The sequence below is a fragment of the Semicossyphus pulcher genome, unplaced genomic scaffold (genome assembly GCF_022749685.1).
Source record: "Semicossyphus pulcher isolate SPU_LCO1_2020_fin unplaced genomic scaffold, fSemPul1.0.p SCAF_22, whole genome shotgun sequence".
In the NCBI taxonomy this organism is placed as follows: domain Eukaryota; kingdom Metazoa; phylum Chordata; class Actinopteri; order Labriformes; family Labridae; genus Semicossyphus; species Semicossyphus pulcher.
In genome coordinates, this window is record NW_027211696.1 from 4,109,447 (window position 1) to 4,123,378 (window position 13,932).

Consider the following 13,932-nt stretch of genomic DNA (forward strand, 5'->3'; position numbering starts at 1 on the left):
TTCATTCATTCATCATTAACTTCATTCATACTACACTCTCTCTCTTTCCCCCCTCCGTTCCTGTTTCGCCATCAGCTGATTATGGGCATTTCCATTTAAGCATTAACCAACCAGAGTTAGACACGACGTCTGTGAACCAATCATCTTACTGCTGTCAAACTTTAAATCTGCTCCTCTCTCTTCCACAGTCTGCTCATCGTTTCAGACGATTATTGCGAATGGAACATTTCCTACTCACCCTTTGTTGCATCTTGTTGTTTCATTTTCCTCCAATGTCCGACTCTGACCTCGATCAACTCGCGGAGGATCCTGATCTAGGAGGTGATGTGTTGCCGGAGATAGCTTCCATCTCCCCGGACAGCCTGCGCAGGAGCGCTCGCCTTGCAGTTCGTGACAGTCCATCAAAAGGCGAGGCAGGATTCCTTATGTCTCAGCTTCATGGTCGTGGCATCACTCCAGCACCAGGTATTTCTCTCTCCCAGCTCCGCGAGTTGGCGGAATTATGAAATTACGAACAGGGAGAATGCTCATATCGTGCCGAGCAACCGGCTGCTTCCATCATCTCCTCTCCTGTACCAACTCGCGGTCGGAAAAGAACAAGGAAATCAGGTCCCTCGCAAGCTCCTCAGCCAAAGAGGAGAAATGTCTCTTGCCGGTCCCCCTCTCACGCAGAACCGACTAATCCAAGACATCCTCTGATAGTTTCTTAGTCTCCACCTTACGGGCTCTGAATTAATCTATGGGTAATATCGACGCACGCCTTCTTTCTCTGCTACAACTAATGCAAATTCGGGCACTTCAATGCTGGATGTCACTACGCCAAGTCAGCCATCCACTATCACTCGGATTGAAGCTTCAGCACATTCACTCGCCACGGCTGTTCCAGCTCCTATGTTAGGTAGGCCTTACATTCCTCAATCAGCGTACATATCTCCCCGGTTAAGGTCTAAAATCTTAGATGGCAAAGACATTAATCTAGTCAGCCTTATCCTGCCTTCACCAGAGTGCGCTAATAGCGTCGCTACAGGCGAAAATTTAACTGCCGTCTTTAAGTCCACCGATCCCCGGCTTAATAATGATTTGAGTTTCGGGCAGTTCGTGGCAGCTTTCGGCATATTCCGTGATGTTATATGCTCTGCTTTCCCCGAGAGAAGACAAGAACTCGATGCTTATTTGTCTCTCATCAGTGATCTCAATCTCAAGTATGGAAAAAACATATTCTTTCAGTACCACAAAGCTTTCTCAAGAAAAGCCGCTCTGAACATTTCACAATATAACATCCGCCTAGACTGGTCCATTCTGGACACCGAGCTCCTAGTGATGTTCGCCGGAGGAAATCAAATCATTACCTGCAGCTCATGTGGGCATTCAGGTCATTCCGCCTCCCTGTGCCCCTCAGTGCCGTTTCAGTAGTCTCTCTTCAAGCCCCCACCACCACCCACGCCTCTACCTCTGACGTGGCCGTCAGGTGCATCTCTTTAATAGCTCACCAATCTGCAACAATTTCAATGAAAATGTCAGCTCATTTCCCAATTGCCATTTTCTTCACGTTTGCAGCAGTTGCAGGGATGCCCATCCCCGGTCTGTCTGCCCACGGCGCATCGTTCCGTCTCGGAATTTTGCACGCCAAGAGAACCGACGTGGTTCAAAGACATTCTGAACTTTCACCCTTCTACACCAATAAATGTTAAATATTTAGCAGCTGAACTGTCATCTCATCCTGATTCAGTTTTCGTGGATCACCTTCTTACAGGGCTCTCTCAGGGTTTTCGGGTCGGAGTTTTAGCTTCTCCCTCAGTTACGTAACAAAAAATCTCCAGTCTGCAGCGAAAGAGCCAGAAATAGTCTCGCAACTATTAGAGAAAGAGGTTAATAAAGGGTATGTCATAGGTCCATTCAAGTCTTCTCCCTTTTCAGTATTTCGCACTAGCCCCATAGGTGTAGCTACAAGGAAATATTCAGGGAAGAAAAGGTTAATTTTCGACCTGTCCGCGCCGTGCTCCGGCTCCGTTGCGAGCGTTAACAGTCTTATTCCGCCTGAACCTTTTTCTCTTCACTACGCATCAGTCGATAACGCCATCAAATTGATAAAGTTAGCAGGGCAAGGCGCGTGGCTCTCCAAAGCAGATATCACCGACGCATTCAAAATTGTCCCCATTCATCCGTCTCAATGGCCTCTTTTCGGCATCAGGTGGGATTCAAAGTACTACTTCGCCGTGCGCCTGACATTCGGGTGTAGAAGTAGCCCGTGCATATTCAACCTTGTTTCTGAGGCGCTTTGCTGGATCCTATTAAACCAATTCAGGGTTCCCTCCGTTCTTCATCTGCTTGATGACTTCCTCCTGATAGATCCTCCTCACGATGACTCAGGCTCCTCTTTAGGAAAACTAAAACATTGCTTCCAGGTTCTTGGCTTTCCTTTCTCAGAAGAGAAAACTGTAGGTCCCGACACACGTCTAGAGTTTCTTGGTATCACGCTGGATACTATCGAAATGAAAGCGTCGCTCCCAGCCGAAAAACTGCAGCGCATTCGTGATATTTCAAAATCGTACTGCGAAGCTGAGTACATCACAAAGCAGCAGTTACTTTCCCTTACAGGGCATCTTAACTTTGCCATGCACGTTATCCCTCAAGGGCGGTCTTTCATATCTCGTTTACTAGAGATGTCGTCATCAGTGCATAATTTACATGACGTCATCTCATTAGATGAAGGGTGCCGCTCCGACCTGAGTTTTTGGTCCCTGCTGCTCGAGCACTGGAATGGCATAACCTTCTTCTATGATGACTTGGTACATTCTTCTGACTCCTTGAAGTTTTTCACGGATGCCACTCCATCCGTGGGTTTTGGGGGGTTCTTCGAAGGCCAGTGGTTCGCTGATCACTGGCCTCCCGCTTTCTTCGAATTCGATCAGTCCTCAGCGCTGTACAGAATTTACCCCGTTGCAGTTGCATGTCACGTGTGGGGTCAGCATTGGAAACGCAAACGTATCTCAGTGCTTTGTGATAATCAAGCTGTCGACAGCATGATCAACAGAGGGCGCTCCTCTTCTAAAGATATCATGCCATTCCTGAGAAGCATCACATGGTCGTCCATAACTCACAACTTCATAATCACGGCCCGTCACGTGCCCGGGCATTACAATAAACTTGCTGACTCTCTCTCACGCTTTAACTTTCAGATCTTCCGGAGCATCTGCCCCGAAGCCAGCCCATTTCCTATTCAAGTTCCGCCCCTTCAACAGCTAACTCTGTTCTAAATCATGGCCCCATGATCAGCTATGTAGAGTCATCCAAATATTATATGAGGAAAGGTTTAGCCCCCTCCACTTTAAAAACATATGATTTTGCATGGAGTACTTTTGCCTTGTTTTGTGTTTCAATATGTATGCCTCTCAAACCTGTTCACATTAACACCATTTGTGCTTTCATAGGCTATTGTATGGATGTTAGACATTTTAAACCTCAGTATATTAGAGGATTACTTGCAGGAATCCAGTTTAACGTCAGATGTTATGATCCCTCTTTTCCTAGTTTATTTTCGAATCCTGCTATTAAAATTTTGTTAAAGGGCATTGCTAAAGTCTCCCCTCCTGTTGCAGACTGCAGGAGGCCTATTACTTTGTCCGTTCTTCATAGCATGTTATCTGTACTTAGAAAAGGTTTCTTATCTCCTTACGTTGACGCTCTGCTCGAGGCAGTATTTTCCATGGCTTTTTATGCATTTCTCAGAGCTGGTGAATTCACTACAACTTCCTCTCAATCTTTCAATCCCAATTAGAATATTTCTTTCTCTGATTTAGCCTTTCATTCTAGTCACTATTGTGTAGATCTTAAGGATACTAAATGTAATGGGTCCTGTTCAGTCATCGTGGCTCGCACAGGAACGATCTTTTGCCCCTTTAAATCCATGATTAAATTCCTTTTAGTCAGACCCCCTACTAACGCCAAGTCTCCTTTATTTCTAACACCTGGGAACTCCCCTCTTTCAAAATCTTGGTTTAATTCTCATCTAAAACAAGTGCTCCTCAAAATCAATTTATCCCCCCAGCATTATTCAGGGCATTCTTTTAGAATAGGTGCTGCCACTACTGCTGCCAATCAAGGCATCTCATCATCCTCTCTGCAACAACTTGGGCGGTGGTCTTCCTCGGCCTACACTTCTTATATTCGCCCTGATATCGGCACCGTTCTTGCAAATCAAAGATCTCTGAAACCCTGAATTCTGGTAAGCTTTTCATATAACTGGTGGTGATGATACGTGCGGTGTTGCTATGGGTTGAGGTTCACCGTTGCTTCCTGTCACAGGGTCTCATGGCGGGGGAGGGCATGTACACGCATCATACACTTGGTTAAAACACGTAGATCATATAGGTTTCATCACGCACCTCACGTATGAGCTATTCGGCCACCGTCAGCTTAGGGTCATATGACCTTTAACACTCAGCCTTAGCGGCTCGATCAGGTCATCGGACCAGCATACACCTCACATAGGTCTATCGTGACCTCATCATGCACAGCCAATCGCTGGTCCAGGTCTATCGTGACCCCCTCATGCATGGTCAATCGCTGGCCAAGGTCTATCGTGACCTCATCATGCACGGTCAATCGCTGGCCAAGGTCTCATGACCTCACTCTTGCACGGCCAATCGCTGGCTTCATGTCTTGTGATCTCACTCTTGCACGGCCAATTACTGGCTATTAATGTGAATGTAAATGTCTAATTATTGTTTCATAATGCATATCAATTATTCACGCTCTCTGTGCTTAATTCTTTAACTCTTCTTAGAATCCTGTTACAACCCGGTAAGGTAAGGCCTGCTTCATCAAAACTGAGTATTTGCTTCCTGTTATTTCTTCTCATTGTTTTGGGGGGTATCCTATCCTGCTCTCGGCCTCTACACCCCTCCAGCACACGATGACATCACGATGGAGTCTAATCGCTAAAGACTTTGCACATTTCATTTCAACTTGTAAATAAATTATTGTTCAAACGTATTAAGTCTCTCCCGATTGAAATGTAGCTTAGCGAAAGTTCAAGCAGGAAGATTGTTCTCATTCATTCATTCATCATTAACTTCATTCATACTACACTCTCTCTCTTTCCCCCCTCTGTTCCTGTTTCGCCATCAGCTGATTATGGGCGTTTCCATTTAAGCATTAACCAACCAGAGTTAGACACGACGTCTGCGAACAAATCATCTTACTGCTGTCAAACTTTAAATCTGCTCCTCTCTCTTCCACGGTCTGCTCATCGTTTCAGACGATTATTGCGACCCTCCTCCACCCCAGTCACCTCCATCCTTTGCATCAGTGTCCAGTCAGCTCAGCTCATCCTGCATCCTCTCTTCACCATCATCACCACCAGTGTCTAGACTCCATCGGGGGGGTATCCTATCCTGCTCGCGGCCTCTACACCCCTCCATCACACGATGACATCACGATGGAGTCTAATCGCCAAAGACTTTGCACATTTCATTTCAACTTGTAAATAAATAATTGTTCAAACGTATTAAGTCTCTCCTGATTGAACTATCTAATCAGACAAAAAATAAGCAAATATCACCCTTATCTGAGATATTTAATCTTACTTAGATTTCAGTTTTTGCGGTGTTGAAATTTCGGCAAAGGTAAGACCCGTTAATTAATTATTTTTCTGGAAACAATGCAGCACGTGGAAAAGTCTTGACTGGAAGTCATTTTAACAAAAACAAGGTAGGCCTGGAAATATCTTGGGGCCAATTTAAACAGATGAATGAAAACATAAAAATGGCATGACAGCCTACCTGTTGTTATGCAGCAGGTCCTGTCGGTATGATCAGATGGGCAAGCTAAGCAACAGCTGCACACCGATTGATTGACACATGTACAAACAAATGACTATTGAACTTTGGCTGGTGGTGCATAAGTGATGTTTTCTATTGGTTAAAACAGCAACAGCCTTGGCAACGACATTGATTGACATATATACAGACAAATCAGTGTTGTAAGCATGGTGCATCGTTACTGTTTCAATTGGTCAAAACTGTGACAGGGCCTGTTCAAAACCGGGACATATTAGTGTTTGAGATATTTGCCGGGACTCGGGACATGGAGCTTGAAAACGGGACAGTCCCGATCAAATTGGGACGTATGGTCACCCTAGCTTTGGAGGCAGGACTGAGCGCCGCGGAGGGAGAGGGGGAGGGACCTGGAGGTTGTTATCTTTAAAATTTTGAAGCAAAGTCCGCTTTCTTCTCCTTCTTACTTACTGCAGCTTTGAGAGTGGCTTAGGGCCCGATGAGACAGAACGTGTTTTGCAGGCTGTAAAATGCGAGGCGCACCGCACTGCCTTTTTTGTTGAAGCCTACGGTTAAAAAAAACCAAGCAGCTCGCTGCACCTTTTTTTTCTACTGTTGTTAAGGCAACCACTGAATCATAGCTGTCATTAACCTATCTGTTATATTGTAAACTGACAGAAGGCCCGCCTTTCCTTTCATCCGATTGGACAATCAGAAAAAATGCTCATGATGTTAGGCGCTTTTCTGCTTTGAGTTTAAGTTTTTTCAACTCGAGGCGCTCAGAGCGTTTGCTCAAAAACACGAGGCGCTCTGCAACGCAAAAGCAGCGCGCAAAAAGCGTCCTGACCCTCATATCGATACATTTAATGGATTGCCCTCGTATGTCCCTCAAATTCCTGTAATCATAAAGACCGCCGCTCCTGTAGATGTCGCTGCCGGCATTATTGCAGAAGAGTAGGGGTGAAAAATCAAAGCAGATGTCGGACCATACTTCGGTTTTGCAACCAAAACAGAGACAAGTCATTTAGATAATCAACCTACGATTGCACGAACAGGAAGACACAAGACCCCACCAGATGTTTTTTTCTTCTCCACACTGCTGCTGTAACTGAAGTGCTGCTACACAGCGGCATGTCCCTCTTCCTGATTCTCGATCACTATATATGAATGTGTTCTTTTTGCATTATCACGAGTTACATTTTACAAAGTAGCACAAAAAACTTTAGCATTTTTCACTGCGACTGTGTTTTGTGATGAAGGCTCGTCTTCATCACAAAACACTGAACACTCTGGATGACATTGGCACTACACCATGGCAGTTTAAAGCTTTAAAACAACAAAATAAAATGGTCCATATACAGAAGACAGGAGGGATCTACTCGAGGACATCTCTCTCTGTATGTGTGTGTGTGTTTGTCTGACGAGCATGTACGCTGCTCGTAACAGGTGCGGGAGGGGCACAGCGCGAAGGGAGGATGTTCAACAATTAATCAATCAGATAAAATAAGAAACTGTGCAACCTGCCCAGGTTTTGTCTGTGTGTGTGTGTGTGTTTGTATGTCTAAGGAGCATGTGTGAAGGCGTTGCTTGCAACCAAGCGGCAACCTCCGGTGTTGAAAAATTAAGCCAATGCGGAAGTGCAAAAAAAGGCAGTTCCTCGAGTGGCCACTTGAGGCTGGCTCCAGAAAACAAGAAATAACATTACAGCAGATGGGAAAATGCCAATTTTTACGGCTGAAATAAACATGTTTACAGCCTGGTACAAAAAACGGTTTTGTTATAAATAGCTAATTTTATTGTTCAAGATAACTGTACGGGGGGTGAATTTTTTTTATAACACACCCGTTTTAATTATATTAGGACTTAAATCATAGGGGCCGGATCACTTGATTGACAGGTGGATCCTGCTGGCTGTCTGCTAGACATCAACACAGACACACAGACACTGAGCTTAACTTCACCTGTTTGTGTTGTTGGAGACTTTTGGGGATTTTTTCATTCAAAGTTTGGAAAAATAATCTGTCTCGGTGGGATTTATGGAACTTTATGGCCGTGCAAGAAGACTGAGCTCCAGCTTTTCTGTGAGTTAAGTGTTACTGTATTGAAATATTTTTAGCACTAAGTAAAAGGTATACTGTGCTCGCTTTAGCTGCTTGTTAGCCTGTGCAGTGTTCATGAAACATTTATTGAATCGGACTGCACTGATGAGAAGATCGGTTATTTTAAGTTTCCCGTTACGTGTCGGCTCGCCTCTCTCTCACCGGGCGAGCGAGCAGCGAGTCCGCTACTTCTTTAGTCTGATAACTAAACACCTGCAGTCAGTCACCGACAGAATCTCCTCCAGGCAAACTAGCTCATACATTATTTACACAGTCTATGACTAATAACCGCTAGGTACGCTGAGGAGCATATAGCCTAGCTTCATAGCCGTAGCTGGCTGATTCATGCGGCCTGCCCATAGTCCTTAGCCAAAGGCTGTAGCTCGGTCGCGCTGCGCCTCTTTGCCTGCCTCTGGATTAGCCGGCTCTGGCATTTCCAATATGGCGACCCCCAGCGGCGGCGCAATTCGGGCTTCAAGACGCTGCTTCAGAAACCAATGGGTGACGTCACTGAGACTACATCCATTATTTATACAGTCTATGCTTGCAACAGGTGCGGGAGGCGCACAGCGCGAATGGAGGATGTTCAGTATTTATTAATCGTGGATGAAGATCTTGGACAGATAAAATAAGAAATAATAATATACCTGGGCAACCTGCCCTGGTATATTATTATTTCTTATTTTATGCAAATTATTTTTATATGATGTTATGTTATTTTCATTTAAGTTCCCCGTCTTTAGTGACACAGAACACCACACATTTTATTTTTATGTTGTGGCATAAACATTTGAGTATGGTGGCACATTAAAAATATTTTCACTTTATTTTCATATGATGTGTAATGGCATGTGTTGAGTGAAATTGCAATTCAAATATTGTTCTGATAAATTATGATGGAAATTTTGAATTAAATAGTTTAAATTAAATTTGTGCTACCCAGGTGGTACACAGCAAGTTGTATTCTCAGTTCCACCTTTACATTTTCAGTAAATTATGTAGAGTATTGCAAAGTATCGCAATACGATACGTGTTTTCTCATAATTTGAAGAATTGTGTCCCTGGGCAGATACCTATGATCGGGGGCGTGCTCTCTTCCGTAACTGATTGTTGGGTTTAAAGATTCAATATGTTAATGTATTGGGATCATATTAAGTTTGTTGCTTGGTGCACAATATGGGTATGTGAGAAAGCTTTTTGTCCATAGATCCATTATCTTTAAATCAGGTTACAAACTTTTTGTTTTAAAGTAAAAATATCAATACATTTATTTGAACAGCTGTCAAGATAGTTCACATTTTCTCATATCTTTAAAAATGAATGAAAATATTTTGAAATTTAATTAAAAATAATGTAAAAGAGTAAAAATGTCAGCTATCAAGCTGCCTCTGATAAATTTGTTAACAATAAAACACAGGTATAATAAGTAGGGTTTTTCCTTGCATTTTGTCAACAACACATTCAAACTGGGCCCCCCCTCCTGGGCTCTTCATCACCAGAGGCTCACTCTCACTCTCTTGTGCGAGAACACACCCACCCCACCGAGCTAACACCGACAGCATCACAGTTACCTTTGCGCGAGCATGCTAATTGCCGGTTACCTATGCGCTGGCATGCTAACTGGCGGTTACTGTTGCACTAGCATGCTAACTGCCAGTTACCTTTGCGCTAGCATGCTAACCACCAGTTAGCTTGTCCTACCCGGTTTGAGGCACCTACCTGTCCAACAGAAAGAAGGCCAACTCTGCACCGCTCCTTCTCCATGTTCACCGGTCTGAATGGGGCCCAGTTGCTAATTTGAACCACTCCCACACTCACCTATACGCTGTGATTGGCTCAGGGAATCAAAACAGCCCTGCTCCTGAAAACGTCCCGTGCAAAGCAAAACAGAATAGATGCAGAGGGAAGGGTCTCACAAGGGTCTACACACTCACCAACACCCATGTATAGAGGCCCAAAAGTGATGATTTATAGTATATTATATTAGAAAAAGTCTATATTTTATTTTTCTAGGAAAATCCTACTTATCATACCTTTTTTAAAGATAATTTTTAAAGCAAAAACTTAAACAGAGTTGATAAGAGTAACAGACTTGACCACAGTTTAAAGACAAAAATTAACATCTGCCTGACTCTTAGGGCCCTATTGAACACACGGCCCAAAGCGCCACAGTGAGCAGCAGAAATGTCACCTGATGCAGTTTTCATTTTCACGCCCAGCGCCCACGTTGTGTAAGTAGCAAGTGATCTTGCGGTCTCGTTAGTGCCCTTGGGTGTGTTGGTCTTAAAATGAGGTGTGGTTAGGCAAATGGGTGGCATATTGCTATCTTGAGGATGCAGAAAGCGATTGTGCCATAGACCAACAAAAACCTGGTCTAAAGTCTTTGCGTAGTCTGCCCCTGCTGCAGGCGAGTTCACAATGTGCATTCCTCTGCTCCTCATGGGGACTTATGGCAGCACTTCTCTACATAAGGAAATATCAGTGCATTTGCTGACAGAGAAATTAAGTTGTTTATAGGACAGAAGACTGTGAGACGGCAAGATTTTATTTCGTCATCTCCTTACATCATGGTACTGCTTTCGATTTGGTGTCGGTCTGGTGATGCCAAAAGACGTGGACAAGCTCACCACTGTATCCACACACACCTGCCTCGCCTCAGGGAGATTCTAGCTCGAGACCCACACGGACCAAAAACTCCATAATAGGCCACTACATGTCTGAAGTCCTAAAAATGAATGACAGCTCCCCCAGGCCGCCTCATCATCTGTAGTTCCACCCCATGGTGGAAACTCGAGACATGAACGTGTGCCCTGGCTCAAAGTATATTTGCTGTGTTTATAGCAGCACAAAGGATATTTAGCTTTAAAAAAAAAAACTGTGACTTAATTAACTGCAATGATCACGACTGTGCTGTCAGGTGCTCAGTGTGCCGTCACAAGCACCTTGAGCTGTCAGATGTTCATCACCTTTGTCTTCCTCTCTGTTGTTTCCGTGATTCACCGTAAACAACCTCCTGTGATCAGCTGGCTATTAGTATGCATTTTCCATTCACTAGGTGCTTTGCATTGACCATTTATGGTGTAGTGTGGGCATGTAGAGGGCGGAATAAGAGGCTCATTCACGTGTGCACGTTTTCTAGGTGGATTGGGATTTATAAAATGAAACAGGCGTAGGATGTGCGTGCGCACGGTTTTTTAAATCTGAATTATTTTTGGCACATGCAATATCCGGGTTTGCTCCATACGGACAGTTTTAGTCTGAAATCTACGCACTCTTTTATAAATGAGGCCCCTGGTCATGGTTATTCTAAGCTTAATCTAAAAGCAACTGAAGAGGCCTTTCGGATGAGAGGTGAAACATCTTCAAGAAATTCAACCAAGTCCAGTTGCCTTTTGGATCCAGCTTTAAATATATTTCACATCCCTTTCTCTGTGATGAGCAGTGGCATACGCTGATGCCACCTTCTCTGCCTTCCTCCGGCGATACCCTCATGTCAGATGACAGCAATTTGTTCGGTGAATGCTGCCGTTTTCATACCTGGCATGCGAGGCAGCATAATGACCTTTTGAAGGTCAACACTGGATGGCAAGGTTAGGTGTTTCCGCTCTCTCTGCATCAACCCTGTAGTGATGCCCTCCTCTAGCTCCTCTTGTGCTACTCACATTTGTTGCAGACCTCACAGACTTGACTCTGGTTGTCTCCTCCTTGACTGGAGCTCTGATGTGCTCCTTTTAAATGTATTTTGTGCTGCAGACACTGCTCACCTTGGTGAAACCAATGTTGCGTTCCTTGACGGCTTTCCAATATGACTCATAACAGCATTTGAGATTGTGTTTATTTTCTTCTTTATAGTGTTTTCACATAATTTGAAGAATTGTGTCTCTGGGCAGATACCTATGATCGGGGGCGTGCTCTCTTCTGTAACTGATTGTTGGGTTAAAAGATTCAATATGTTCATGTATTGGGGTCATATTAAGTGAGTTGCTTGGTGCATGCTTTCCTCTCCATATTTCCTGCTAATCTGACAAGGAATTAAATGCTGATCCCCTTAGAATCCTAGTTGAATAGACAACAGATGCCTGAAAGCCTGATCCACTGCTGCCTGTACTTCATCGCCCCTTTGGGACACGGATTGAAGCCGTTGGAAATTGACATCATGAAACGGATGCGCAAGACAGTCAATGCCCACCTGCTGATCTCCAAAGCAGACACTTTGACCCCAGAGGAATGCCAACAGTCGAAGAAACAGATCATGTGGTAAATATAGGAGCACAAAATATAAATCTACGAGTTCCCAGTGACAGATAATGAAGAAGAGAACAGGCTGGTGAAGAAGATTAGGGACAAGTTGCCGCTGGCTGTAGTAGGAAGTAACACCATTGAGGTGAACAGCGAGAGGGTCAGGGAAAGAAAATCCCCCTGGAAGGTTGCAGAAGGTAAAAACAGAAACTGGAGGCCTCTAGGACTCTGGTGGAAAACAAAAAGAAAGGCAAGATGTTCTGATACAGTTGGCAGGACCACTCGGTAAGGCTCAGCAAAACAGTCTGGGATATGTTGGCTTTGAAAACCTGCCAAAGCAAGTGTACAGGAAATTTGTAAAGAGGGGCTTGGAATTCACCCTGATGGCTGTCGGTGGGTCAGGTTGAGTAAATCCACATTGATCAACTCTCTGTTCCAGACACACTTCTATTCAGCAAAGTATCCTGGACCATTGCATCGAATCACAAAGACCTTGTAGATGGAGTAGTCCAAAGTTTTAATAAAGGAAGGAGGCGTCCAGCTGTTGCTCGTAATAGTTGACACCCCAGGGTTCTGAGATGCAGTCGACAATAGCAACTGATGGCAGCCATTGATAAACTACATCGACAGCAAGTTTACCTGAACCTAGAATCTCAGGGGAAAAGACAACAGATGCCTGAAAGCCAGATCCACTGCTGCCTGTACTTCATCGCCCCTTTGGGACATGGATTGAAGCCATTGGAATGACTTCATGAAACAGATGCATGAGAGAGTCAATGCCACCCTACTGTTTTCCAAAGCAGACACTTTGACCCCAGAGTATTGCCAGCAGTTCATAAGTGACAAGTTGCTGCTGGCTGTAGTAGGAAGTAACACCATCAAGGTGAACAGCAAGAGGGTCAGAGAAAGAAAATCCCCCTGGAAGGTTGCAGAAGGTAAAAACAGTGCGACTTCACCATCCTCAGGGACATGCTCATTAGAACTCACATGCAGGACCTAAAGGATATGACAAACAACGTCCTCTATGAAAACTACCGTAGCATGAAGCTAGCTGCTGTCACCTACAACAGAGTGGACTGGACTTATGGTCAACTGTCCACCAAGAGCTCCCTAGCCCAAATGAAGGAGGAGAGGCGAGAGCATCTGACTAAGATTGAAAAGGTGGAGGTTGAGGTGGAGCAGGTGTTCCAGATACAAGTTAAGAAAAAAGTGTAGAAAATCAAAGACTCTGAAGCAGAGCTTCAGCGATGTCACATGAAAATGAAAAAGAACCTGGATGCTCAGCACAAGGAGCTGGAGGAGAAGAGACCTCTGTTTGAGGAGGAGAGAGCAAACTGGGAGGCCCAGCAGTGCCTGGAGCAGCAGAAACTGGAGGCCTCCAGGTCTCTGGAGGAAAACAAAAAGAAAGGCAAGATGTTCTGATAGACAGTCAGCAGGACCACTCGGTATGGCTCAGCAAAACAGTCTGGGATATGTTGGCTTTTAGAATTTTAATGGCAGAGCCTTGGGCTGAGATGGATGCCATGGTTTTAATACAGACAGATAAGTGTCCTTGCAGATGCGCAAGACCAGTGAGTAGCCTCTTTTACAATGGTTCTTATCTGCTTTGTGAAACAGGACTGCATGCTGAAGTTGGTTGCCTTAAGACCATCCCATAAGAACAGAAGGGAGAGAGTAGAGCAGTCAAATCCTCTTCTCTGATCCAATTGATTCAGTCTCAGCTTAACTTTAATTGAGGAGGTGCTCACTTGGTGGAGCTCCCACTATATTACTCACTTAAGCAGCTCTCCTTGAGCTGGAAAAGATATCCCCTGCTC

At 44.5% G+C, this 13,932-nt stretch overlaps 1 pseudogene; it reads left to right on the forward strand.

Moving 5' to 3' along the window:
* The first annotated feature begins 272 nt into the window (after positions 1-272).
* LOC138602368 (septin-7 pseudogene) lies at positions 273-13,537 on the forward strand (annotated as a pseudogene).
* The last annotated feature ends 395 nt before the right edge of the window (positions 13,538-13,932 follow it).